We start from the raw sequence: 13,003 nt of genomic DNA, 5'->3' as shown, positions 1-13,003 counted from the left end.
CCTTATCCATGAATTTTTCTTTCTTTTTTTCTTTTTAGCTCAATCCCTCCACCTTCCCCACCCAGCACCCACCTTCACCTCTGACAGCTGTCAGTCTGCTCTCTATCTGTGAGTCTGTCTATATTTTGTTTATTAGTTCATTAGATTCCACATATGAGTGAAATCATGTAGCACTTGTCTTTCTCTGACTTGCTTACTTCACTGAGCATAATGCTTTTCAGGTCTACCCACGCTGTCGCAAAGGGTAAGATTTTCTTCTTTTTCGTGGTCAAGGAGTATTCCATTGTGTAAATGTACCACTACTATTTTTTTATCCACTCATCTACTGATGAACATTTGGACTGCTTCCAAATCTTGGCTTTTGTGAATAATGCTGCAATGAACATAATGGTGTATAGTCTTTTGAATTAATTTTTCATGTTTCTCTGGATAAATTCCCAGAAGTGGAATCACTGGATCATAAGGCAGCTCCATTTTTTATGTTTTGACGTAAATTCATACTGCTTTCCACAGTGGCTGCACCAATCTGCATTCCGCCAACAGTGCACATCCTCACCAACACTTGTTTGCTGATTTATTGATGATAGCCATTTACTGCTGACAGACAGGTGTGAGGTGAAATCTCACTGTGGTTTTCATTTGAATTTCTCTGATGGTTAGTGATATTGAGCATCTTTTCATATGTCTATTGCCCATCTATATGTCCTCTTAGGAGAACTGTCTATTCGGGTACTTTGCCCATTTTTTAAAAAATATTTTTTCTTTATTGATTTTAGAGAGAGAAGAAGGGAGAGGGAGAGAGAAAAAAACATCCACAATAGAGAACATTGATTGGCTGCCTCCTGCATACTGCCACCAGGGATCAGGCCTGCAACCTGGACATCTTCCCTGACTAGGAATTCAACCAGTGACCCCTTGGTGCATGGGTTCATACTCAACCACTGAGCCACATCGGCCAGGCCCATTTTTTAATTGGATTGATTGTGTTTTTGGTGTTGAATTTTATATGTTCTTTATAAATTTTGGATATTAATTCCTTATCAGCTGTATCAGTGAATAGGTTTGCCCATTTACTGAGTGGGGTTTTTTTTATTTTGTTGATGGTTTTTTTGTTTGTTTTGCTGTGTATAAACTTTTTAGCTTGAGTAGTCCCATTTGTTTATTTTTTTCTTTTGTTTTTCTTGCATGAGGAGATATATCAGAGAAAATATTGCTAAAAGAAATGTCTGAGATTTTACTGCCTATATTTTCTTTTAGGATTTTTATGGTTTTGAGTCTAACATTTAATTCTTTAATTCATTTTGAATTTATTCTTGTACATGGTACATGAAGGTGGTCTAGTTTCTTTTTCTTTTTGCATGTATCTGTACAATTTTCCCAACAATATTTATTGAATAGATTATCCTTAGCCCAATATATGTTTTTGCCTCCTTTGTCAAATATTAATTGACTATGAAAGAGTAGATTTAGATCTGAACTCTGTATTTTGTTCCACTGATTTATATATCTGTTTTTATGTCACTACCATGCTGTTTTGATTACTGTGGCCTTGTAGTATATTTTGATGTGAAGTGGCTTGATTTCTCCAACTTTGGTCTTTTGTGGTTCCATATAAATTTTTTTTTTTTATCCTCACCCGAAGACATTTTTCTAGTTTTTGTTCAGGTAGAATGGGAGGGAGAGAGAGGAACAGAGAGAGAGAGAGAGATACATTGATGTGAAAGGGACACATCGAGTGGCTGCCACCCACATGACCAACCAGGGCTGGGGACAAACTGCAACCGAGGTACGTGCCCTTAGCAGGAACCGAACCCTGGTCTCTCTGGACCACAGGCTGATGCTCTAACCGCTGAGCAAAACCAGCCAGGGCCCATATAAATTTTTGAAATATTGTTCTGGTTCTGTGAAATACATCATTGGTATCTTTATAGGAATTGCACTGGATTTATTACTTGCTTTGAATAGTGTGAAAATTTTAATGCTGTTAATTCTTCTTATCCATGAACACAGTATATGCTTCTACTTATTTTTATCTTCTTCAGTTTCTTATAATTTTCTGAGTACAAATCTTTTACATCCTTGGTTACATTTATTCTTAGGTATTTTATTCTGTTTGAAACAATTAGGAATGAGATTGTTTTCTTAGTTTCCCTTTCTGATAGTTCATTATTCGTGTATAAAATGTAATTGATTTCTGAATATTTTGTATTCTCCTACTTTATTGAATTAATTTATCAATTCAGGTCAAGGGCCTGTACCTTGGTTGCATTTCGTCCCCAGCCCTGGTTGTGGTCATGCGGAGGCAACCAGTCAATGGGTTTCTCTAACAATGATGTTTCTCTCTCTCTCTCCCTCTCCCTCCCCCCCACTCTATCTGAAGATAAATAGAACAATACCCTCAGGTGAGGAGTTAAAAAAAAAGTGAGATTATGAGGAGTAACTTGATAGAAAATTATAAAGTAATGAAGGAATCAAGATAAAGGTGGAATTGCTAGAATAAAAAATGAGGGTTGGAATGAGTAATGACTGTCTTATAAGTGTCTGATAAAAAGCAGAAGAAAATTGCCTTAATTAAAGTGGAGATTAGATGTCAAGACAAATTATCAGCTGTTATGTGAAGAAATTGAGAAAGTTTCATTTCTTGCAAATGAGCTAGGCTTTATTTAGGTGCATCATCACAATAATTAATTCTCTGTGTTGTAACATGAGACAGGGTAGGAACCAAAAGCCCACCTTCTTTCTTGACATTCTACCACATTAGAGATACTTTTCTTCTATGGGCAACAAAGAATTTAGGATAGATAAGAAAAAGAAGCTCTACTAATAGAAGCTATAGATATATTGTAGAACATGTATGGGAACAATATTGAAAAGCCTAGGTAATTAATAATGCCTTAAACATAGATGGTCACATTTAATATTTTTAAATAATGGCTAAATAAAAAGAAGGCTAAATAAGACTAAACATTAGTCACCCCACTATTTATTTACACGGTTGGTATATTGCTGGGAAATTCAGTGTATATTCAAATCATGTAAAAACTACCTTCTGTTTGTAAATGGAATTAAGGTCTAGTCTCAGAGAAACTCAGATAATAACTCCTGTGGCAGGAGACTTTAAGATCATGTTGAATGCAGGGCAATTGTTCACAGTACAGGCTTATCCCATGACTTTCAGGATAGTCACTAATTCTTGCAGACACTGCCAATCATTGCAGTATACTAAAATGTACTCCCCTCATTTTTTACCCCAAACTCCCTCATAGGATGTATAAGATCTCCATTGAGAACCATCGGCTTAGACTCAGAGAAAGAACACCCTTGCATTGGAGACTTTCCATACACATGCACTAATCTAGCAGCATAACATGAGGTTGGGGTATTGCCCTGAATGGAACTATATATTATGTGTGTGTGTGTGTGTGTGTGTGTGTGTGTGTGTGTGTGTGTCTGTGTACACATGCACATGTATATTTGTATATATATATTTATTTATATATATTTAGATAGAGAGGAAGAGAGAGGGAGAGAGAGATAGAAACATCAATGAGAGAGAAATATCTATTTGCTGCCTCCTACATGCTCCACACTGGGGATCAAGCCCAGAACCTGGGCATGTGCCCTGACCAGGAATCGAACCAGCAATCTCTCGGTGCATGAGACAACGTTCAGTCCATTGAGCCACATTGGCCAGGCTAGGTGCACATTTTCTACCTGTTCTTTCAATGGTGTGGTACTAAACTTGGCATGCCAGTTGGACACTTACATGCTTACTGGGCACTCTACGTGTTGATGGCTTTGAAAGAATCTCTTTCCAAGTAGGAGACATAGACAAGGCTTCATGCTGCCCACACTACTCACTGAGAAAAAACTCACCACTGTATAAATTAGCATACAGTGCAGAGCTGATATTCCATTTCAAATCACATTCATGGTCATTTTCCTTTTCACTGAGCTCTTGTATGAAGGGAGACCACAATTTTTGTTCTTCTTTTAGGAGTTTAATGAGATCTAAAGCTTCTATTATCTATTATTAGCTCCAAAACTCACATCAAAATCCATTAGTCGTTTGATAACAGTCAATAGTTTAACAAACTCTCAAACTCCCAAAAGATTTTAAATGTCATCTTTAAAAGTCATCTTCCAATTGTGAAAGCAAACTGATTTCTCTTTTGGAAATTCACTAAAGGCAATCTTGCTGGACTATATGGGGTGACATTGCAAGGTTTTTGAAAGGTTCAATTGAGCTATCTAATAACATACAACATGAATTTAGATTTTTACTTGTAAAATATATTTCCACTGCTTATGGCCTCTTTTGATATGCAATACCATGTTCCCTGTCACCCACACAATAAAATCCAGAAAACTTGTCTGGCCATCAACGTCCTAAAGCAGCCTAACTGCCTTCCCCCCGCCCTGCTCTGGCCACGGAGGAGACTCTGGGCCTACAGTTAAACTCCTATTCAGTCATTTCACTCAGAGTCCAGTTTTTTAATAAGTACAAAGCAGGCGGAATAAACTGCAGTAACATCCATAGAAGGTGTAGCACATACCTTGGCACACAACAGGTGCTCCAGAAGTGTTAGTTCTTCATCCTCCCTTTTGAGGCCTTTATCTCGTAATCTACAAACACACAGTCTTTGAGACCATCCCAAATTCCATCTGTGTGAAAATTTCCCTGGAGATCTCAGCTGGAAGTACTCATTAATTTACAGATAAAGAAACTGGATACAGAAAAATTAACTAGTTCAGGGTTTCATGCTGGTAAGTGGTAGAGCAGATTCTGACCTCGGTAGGTTGGCTTTAGAGTGTGTTTTTGTTCTTTTAACATAACATAAACTTAAAAAACAAAATGGATTCATGAATATAATGTATGTGTCATACAATTCACCCATTTTTTTAAAACTCTTTTTAAAAATAATTTTTTCTTTATTGATTTTAGAGAGAGGAAGGGAGAAAGAGATAGAAACATCAATGAGAGAGAACATCGATTGGCTGCCTCCTGCATGCCCCCCACTGGGGATCGGGCCCACAACCTGGGCATGTGCCCTGACTGGAAATCGAACTGGTGACCTCATGGTGCATGGGCCGACGCTCAAACACTGAGCCACACCAGCGGAGCAAATTCACCCATTTGAAGTGTACATTTCAATGGTTTTTAGTATATTCACAGAACTGTGCAACCATCACCACAGTCAATCTGAGAACATTCTCATCATTCCAAACAGAAACTCCACACATGTTCTCAGTCACTGCTTATTTCCCTTCCGTTCTATTCTCTGGTCTCTGGCCACCACTAATCTACTGCCTCTCTCTGTGGATGTGCCTCTTCTGGATATTCCATATAAATGTGGACATTCCATATAAATGGGATCATGTGATACTTAGCTGTTGTGCCTGAACTCGCGCACCACAGTGCTTTGAAGGTTCATCCATATTGTGGCATGTGTCAGTACTTCGTTTTTATTTTTCTCTGAATAGTATTCCAGTGTATGGATATATTACATTTAGTAATCTAGTCCTTGGTTTATGGATATTAGAATTTTTCCTACTTGTTGGCTATTATGACTAATGTTATTATAAATATTCATTACATATTTTCATGTGAACATATGTTTTATTTCTCTTGGGTACACACTTGGAATTGCTGGGACATGATAACCCTGTTAAATTTTTTGAGGAACTGCTAAACTATTTTCCAAAGTGGCTACAAAAGTTTAAATTCCCACCAACAACATATGAGAATTCCCATTTCTTCGTATCGTCACCAACACTTCACCTGTGTTTTTATTGTAGCCATCTTAGTGGGCATGAAATAGCGTCTCATTGTGGTTTTGATGTGCATTTCCTTCATGACTAATGATGTTGAACATCTTTTCCTGTCTCCGACGGCCATTTGTATATCTTCCTTGAAGAAATAGAAGTTAAATCCTTTCTAAGGACTTAAAAAACAATAGCTTTAAATTGGGTTATATGTCTTTTTAAAGTGTTGAGTTGTAGGAGTTTTTCACCTATTCTTGTATACAAGTCCTTATCAGTTACATAATTTGAGAATATTTTCTCCCATTTTGTGGGGTTGTCCTCTCATTTTTTTAGATGATGACGTTTGAAAGACAAATTTGAAAAAATTTGAGGAACTACAACTTATTTATTGTATTCTAATTCTCTGTGTTGTGTCTAAGATGGCTTTGCCCAACCCAACCCAAGGTCCTCAAGATTTACTCCAATGTTTTCTTCTGAAAGTCTCGTAAAGTTAGCACTTCCATTTATGTCTGTGATCACAGGAAATTAATTTTTATGTATGGTCTAGCGAAGATACCTGACTGTTTTTTTGCTTGTCGATATTCTGTTGTTCCAGCATCACTTGTTGAAAAACACTATCCTTTCCCCATTAAATTGGCACCCTTGTTGGAAAAGAGCCCATGTATTTAATTTTAGTGCCCCCTGCCCATCAGATCCCTTCGTCCTCATTTTCTTCCTTAACCACACATGCTCAGCCACTATTAGTGCTTCCCTGTCCCCTCCCAGGCTGTCTCGAGTATAGGTCCATGTTGTGTCAGCCTGCCAGATTCTTCCTATCCTTAGCATCAGCTCAAGTGGAATCCACTTGGTCTAGTTTTTGTGTCATTACCTCTTTTTAAATGGTTTACATTTTCACACTGCTTATTGACAATTGCCTTTCTTTCTAAAGAGCTCTCATTTTCTTGCTCTAAGCACCTGGCACTGTGTCCAGCACGTACTAGACACTGTGGTTATAAATCTGTTGGATGGAATCAACGAAAATGGCCTTGGCTAGGAATTTTAGGGTCTATTAGAAATCCAGCAAGATGCTAAAGAAATCAAGGATTAACCAAATATAAAAGGCAATGGAAATGAAAACTGCAACCCACAGCGAAAGCATTATCATTTTCTTCTGCTTCTGATAAATTTCCTACAGACTTATCATTGTTATATCGCTGCTAAAAACAGAAAGCGATTGAAATTTTGCAGACCGATAAAATGTTTTGTGAGTTAATACATTTTGTAATGTATCTTATAGACTGCATTACTAAGAATATTTCAAAATCGATTTTGTTAATGCCTATCCCTTGCTTTTACAGCATATTTAAAGAAGAGTAAGAATATTTTAGTTGACAGTCCACAGTCACTTTCAATGCATATGCTTTTGGTCTTTTTATCTTTTCCATTTATGTATTTGTTTATTTATTTATTACCTTTATTGTGGAAAGCATTACTGATGTCTTCCTTTTTTCCCCGTTTACACTACACTCCCTGCTCTCACCCCCTCGTGCCTTCCCCACACTGTTGTCTGTGTCCATTGGTTGTGCATATAAGTTCTTTGGTTTATCTCTTCCTGCCTGCCCACCGTCCCTCTGAGGTTTGTCAGTCTGTTTCCTACTTCCATGTCTCTGGATCTATTTTGTTCATCAGCTTATTTTGTTCATTATATTCCATAAATAAGTGAAATCATGTGGTACTTGTCTTTCTTTGACTGACTTATTTCACTCAGCATAATACTCCCCAGGTCCCTCCATGTCGTCTCAAATGGTAAGAGATCTTTCTCTCTTACAGCTGCATAATGTTCCACTGTGTATATGTACCACAGCTTTTTTATCCACTCATCAACTGATGGGCATTTGGGCTGTTTACAGATCTTAGCTATTGTAAATAGCACTGCTATGAACACAGAGGTGCATATATTCTTTCTGATTGGTGTTTCTTAGGGTATATTCCTAGAAGGGGGATCACTAGGTCAAATGGCAGTTCCATTTTTAATTTTTTGAAGAAACACCATATTGTTTTGCATAGTGGCTGCACCAGTCTGCATTCCCATAAGCAGTGTACTAGAGTCCCCTTTTCTCCACATCCTCGCCAGCACTTGTTTGATGATTTGTTGATGGCGGCCATTCTGGCAGGTGTAACATAGTAAATACCTCATAGTCATTTTAATTTGTATCTCTCTGATGATTAGCGATGTTGAACATTTTTTTCATATGTCTCTTGGTCATTCATATGTTCTCCTTGGAGAAGTGTCTCTTCAGGTCCTCTGCCCATTTTTTAATTGGTTTGTCTTCCTTTTGCTGAGTTATATGAGTACTCTATATATTTTGGATATTTTGGATATATCATTGGCAAATATATTCTCCCAGAGAATGGGTTCCCTTTTCATTTTATTGCTGATTTCTTTTTCTGTGCAGAAGCTTCTTTGTTTGATGTAGTCTCATTTATTAATTTTTTCCTTTGTTTCTCTTGCAAAATTCTCTTGTGAATTTGCAAAATTCATTTATTAAATCTAGTAGTTTTTTAATGAAGTCTTTAGGATTTTTTATGTACAATATCATGTCAACTGTGAATAATCACAGTTTCACCTCCTCATTTCCAATTAGGACGCCTTTTATATTTTATTCTTGTCTGATTCCTGTGGCTAAGACTTCCAGTACTATGGTGAATAAAAGTGGCAAAAGTGGGCATCCCTGTCTTGTTCCTGTTATATGAGGGAAATGTTTTCAGTTTTTGCTCATTGAGTATGATGTTGTTTTTTCATATGTGGCCTTGATTATACTAAAATATGATTCCTCTATTCCCATTTTGCTGACTTGTTTTATCAGAAATCAATACTGGATTTTGTCAAATGCTTTTTCAGCATCAATTGATGTGATCATATGCTTTTTGTCTTTCATTTTGTTTATGTAGTGTACCACATTTATTGATTTGTGAATATTGTACCAGCCTTGCATCCCTGGGATGAATCCCACTTGGTCATAGTAAATAATTTTTTTAATATATTGCTGGATCCAATTTGCTAATATTTTTTTGAGGGTTTTAACATCTATGTTCATCAGGGATATTGGCCTGTAGTTTTCTTTCTTTGTAGTGTCTTTATTTGGTTTTGGAATTAGAATTATGCTGGTCTCATAAAAAATAGCTTGGAAGTCTTTCCCTTGAGTTTTTTGGAATATTTTGAGGATAACGGGTGTTAGTTCTTCTTTGAATGTTCGGTAAAACTCCCCTATGAAGCTGTACAGATCTGCGCTTTTGTTTGCTGGGAGTTTATTGATTATAGCTTCAATTTCCTTAGATGTTATAGGTCTGTTCAGGTATTATGGCTTTTCCTGGTTGAATTTGGAAAACTGTATGATTCTAGGAATTTGTCCATTTTGCCTAGTTTCTTCAATTTGTTGGCACATAATTGTATATGGTATTTTCTAATAACCCTTTGTATTTCTATGGTGTCATTTGTTACTTCACCTCTTTCATTTCTTATTTTATTTATTTGGGTCCTCTCTCTTTGCTTCTTGGTGAGTCTGGCTACAGGTTGATCGCTCTTGATTTTCTTTTCAAAGAACAAGCTATTGGTATCATTGATCTTTTGTTTTGTTGTTGTTTTAGTCTTTATGTCATTTATATTCTTTCTTTCTTTCTTTCTTTCTTTCTTTCTTTCTTTCTTTCTTTCTTTCTTTCTTTCTTTCTTTCTTTCTTTCTTTCTTTCTTTCTTTCTCCTTTCATTTTGCCTTTGTTCATTTTCTAGTTCTTTAAGTTATAGTGTTAAATAGTCTATTAGAAATTTTTGTTTGTTTGTTTCTTGAGGTAGGTTTGTACTGTATGAACTTCTCTCTCAGGACTGCTTTTGCTGTGTCCCATAAATTATGTGTTATTGTGTGTTCATTTTCATTGATTTCCAGGAAGATTTTTATTTCTTCCTTGATCCCCTTGGTAACTTACTCATTGTTTAATAACATGCTATTTAGCTTCCATGTGTTTGAATGTTTTTGAGTGGTTTTTTTTTCCTTTATTGATTTTAGAGAGAGAAGAAGAGAAAGATAGAAACATCGATGAGAGAGGACATCAACTGGCCGCCTCCTGCATGCCCCCCACTGGGGATCAGGCCCACAACTTGGGCATGTGTCATGACTGGGAACTGAACAGGTGACCTCTTGGTGCATGGGTCGACACTCAACCAATGAGCCACACCAGCCAGACTGAGTGTTTTTATTATAATTAATTTCTGGTTTTATGCCATTGTGATCTAAGAAGATGCTTGATATGATTTCAATCTTCTTGAACTGGTAAGGACTTAGTTTGTGTCCTAACATGTAGTCTATCTTTGAGAATGTCCCTGTGCTCCTAAGAAGAATGTATATTCTTCAGTTTTGGGGTGTAATTCTCTGTAAATATCAATTAAATCCATCTGACCTAGTGCATTGTTTAGGGTCTATGTTTTCTTACTAATTTTTGTTTAGAGGATCTATTCAGTGATGTCAGCGGGGTGTTGAAGTTTCTTACCATGGTTTTATTGCTATCTATCTCTCCCCTGAAGTCCTCCAGAAGATTTTAATATATTTTGGTGCTCCTATATTGGGTGCATATATGTTTACCAAGGTTATATCTTCTTGTTGGATCAATTGTTTTAATATTATGTAGTAGCATTCTTTGTCTCTTGTGGCCTTCATTCTGAAGTCTATTTTATCAGATATGAATATTGTTACCCCAGCTATTGTTAGTTTCCATTTTCTGGGGAAATTTTTATATATCTTTACTTTCATCCTGAGTGAGTTTTTTGTTCTGAGGTGGGTCTCTTGTAGAGAGCATATACATGGGTCATGCTTTCTTATTCATTCAGCTACTCTTTGTCTTTTTATTGGAACATTTAATCCATTTACATTTAAGATTATTATTGATATGTACTTATTTATAGTCATTTTTATTTATTATGCCTATGTTACTCTCTATTTCTTCTGATTACAGCAGTCCCTTTAACATTTCTTGCAATCCTGGTTTGGTGGTAATATATTCCTTTAGTCTTTTTTTTTGTCTGGGAAGGTCTTTATTTCACCTTCTGCTTTGAATAATAGCTTGCTGGATAGAGTAGTTTTGGATTCAGATCCTTGTTTTTTATTACCTTGAATACTTCATGCTATTCCCTTCTGGCCTGTAGTACTTCTGTTGAGAAATCAGCTGACAGCCTTATGGAAGCTCCTATGTGGGTAACCTGTTGCTTTTCTCTTCCTTTCTTTAAGATTCTCTTTTTGTCTTTAATTTTTGGCATTTTAATTATGATGTGTCTTGTTGTGGGCTTCTTCGGGTTCTTCTTGCTTGGGATTCTCTGTGTTTCCTGAACTTGTATGCCTATTTTCTTTACCACGTTAGCAAAATTTTCTGCCACTATTTCCTCAGACAGATTCTCTAACCCTTGCTCAGTTTCTTCTTCTTCTGATACTCCTGTGATGCAGATGTTGTTACGTTTCAATTGTCCCAAAGCTCCCTTAAACTGTACTGTTTTTATTTTTTTATTTTTTATCCTCACCCGAGGATATTTTGCCATTTATATTCAGAGGGAGGGAGGGAGAAAGAGAGAGAGAGAGAAAGAAACATTGATGTGAGGGAGACACATCAGCTGGCTGCCTCCTGTATGCCTCCCACGTGCCTCCCGTGTGCCTCCCACATGACCAGGGCCAGGGACCAAACCACAACCAAGGTACTCTTGCCCTTAATTGGAATCCAACCTGTGACTCTTCGGTCCGATATCCCAGAGATCTGCCCCTCACTGAAGCCTGACTGTTAGTCTCAGTCACTTAATGAGTCTCAGATTGTAGTCCTCAGCTGGACATAAACTCCCCATGGTGTGCAAAGTAAAAGGATTTCCAGTGAGTGGGGCAATTGCTTTCCCCAGGGGGCTAAAGCTGCTTTGATGGGAAAACTCTGCCTGAGAAAAAGTGGTTTCTGCAACATGGGTTAATGTCTCAGAACCGGGTCCCAGGCAGCCACCTTCACCACTTGGACCCTGGAGCCAGGAAAACCTAACACGATGAGTCAGGCCCAAGGCTCAAAGCATCCAGAGACCTATCTATGCCTGCAGGCTTGCTGGTAGTCTCTGACAGTTAATGAGCCTCAGGTTGCAGTTCTGTGCTAGGTGCAAACTCCTCCTGGTGGGTGGGGTGAGATTCAAGTGGGTGAGGCAGTAGCTTCCCCCATGCCCCAGGAGCTATATGTACTTTGATGGAAAAACCCTGCCTGAAAAATATGGTGTTTGCAGTGTGGTTCAGCACAGGGACCCAGTGAGCCACCTTCACAGCTCAGTCCCAAGAGCCACAAAACACAACAACCAAGGGCCCAGCCCAGGGCTCAAAGGGTCCAGAGACTCCTCTTTGCCTGCAGGCCGGCTGATTGTCTCTGACGGTTAATGAGCCTCAGATTGCAGCTCTGTGCTAGGTGCTAACTCCTCCCTGTGGGAAGAGTGAAATTCCAATGGGTGGGGCAGTTGCTTCCCTCAACCCCAGGCTAAAGCTGCTTTGATGGGAAAAGTCTGCCTGAGAAAAATGGTTTCTGTAGCATGGGGGAATGACTCAGCACAGGGCTCCTGATGGCCTCCTTCCCAGCTCTCTCCCCAGCACCACGAACCCCTGACTCTTTCCTCTCCGCTCCAGTCCAGTCAGCCTTCCCTTCTGCTGGGGCGCAAGGTCAGTGGCTATGGCTGAAACTGAGTGCACTGGCTCTTCAGGCAGGTGCCCGTGTCCCAGGGCCTGTCCCTGCCGGACGGGACCTCTGCTCCGGTGATTTTCACATTAGCCTTTATTTTTAGAGAAAGTTTATTTATAAAGGTGTTATGAACCCAATGTTATACCCAACTGTCCGAAACTGAGGTCTGTGGAGTACTGCACAAAGAACAGAAAACAACCACCAAATGAGAGGGAGACACTTTTACAAGGCCAATTCTAACAACGAAAACAAAAACCTGAATAGAATATTTTATTTCTTCATGTAAAATTTTTTGTTAATGTTTTTCAAATTATATTCACTTGTGGAAACTAGTGAAACAATGTGAAGACATTTAAAGCAAAAGAACTCATGGGCATGGACAACAGTGTGACGATTGCTGGGGGGGGGGGTGTGGAGGTGGAAGAGGGCGTAGAGGGGATAAATGATGAAGTAAACAAAAAATAAAATTTTAAAAAAGATTTTAAAATAAAGTTTATCATATCCCTCTCCTTCCTGCTACCAC

The sequence above is a fragment of the Molossus molossus genome, unplaced genomic scaffold, assembly GCF_014108415.1.
Source record: "Molossus molossus isolate mMolMol1 unplaced genomic scaffold, mMolMol1.p scaffold_m16_p_9, whole genome shotgun sequence".
Lineage (NCBI taxonomy): Eukaryota > Metazoa > Chordata > Mammalia > Chiroptera > Molossidae > Molossus > Molossus molossus.
The sequence above is the reverse complement of the archived record's forward strand: the minus strand, read 5'-3'. Positions refer to the sequence as shown.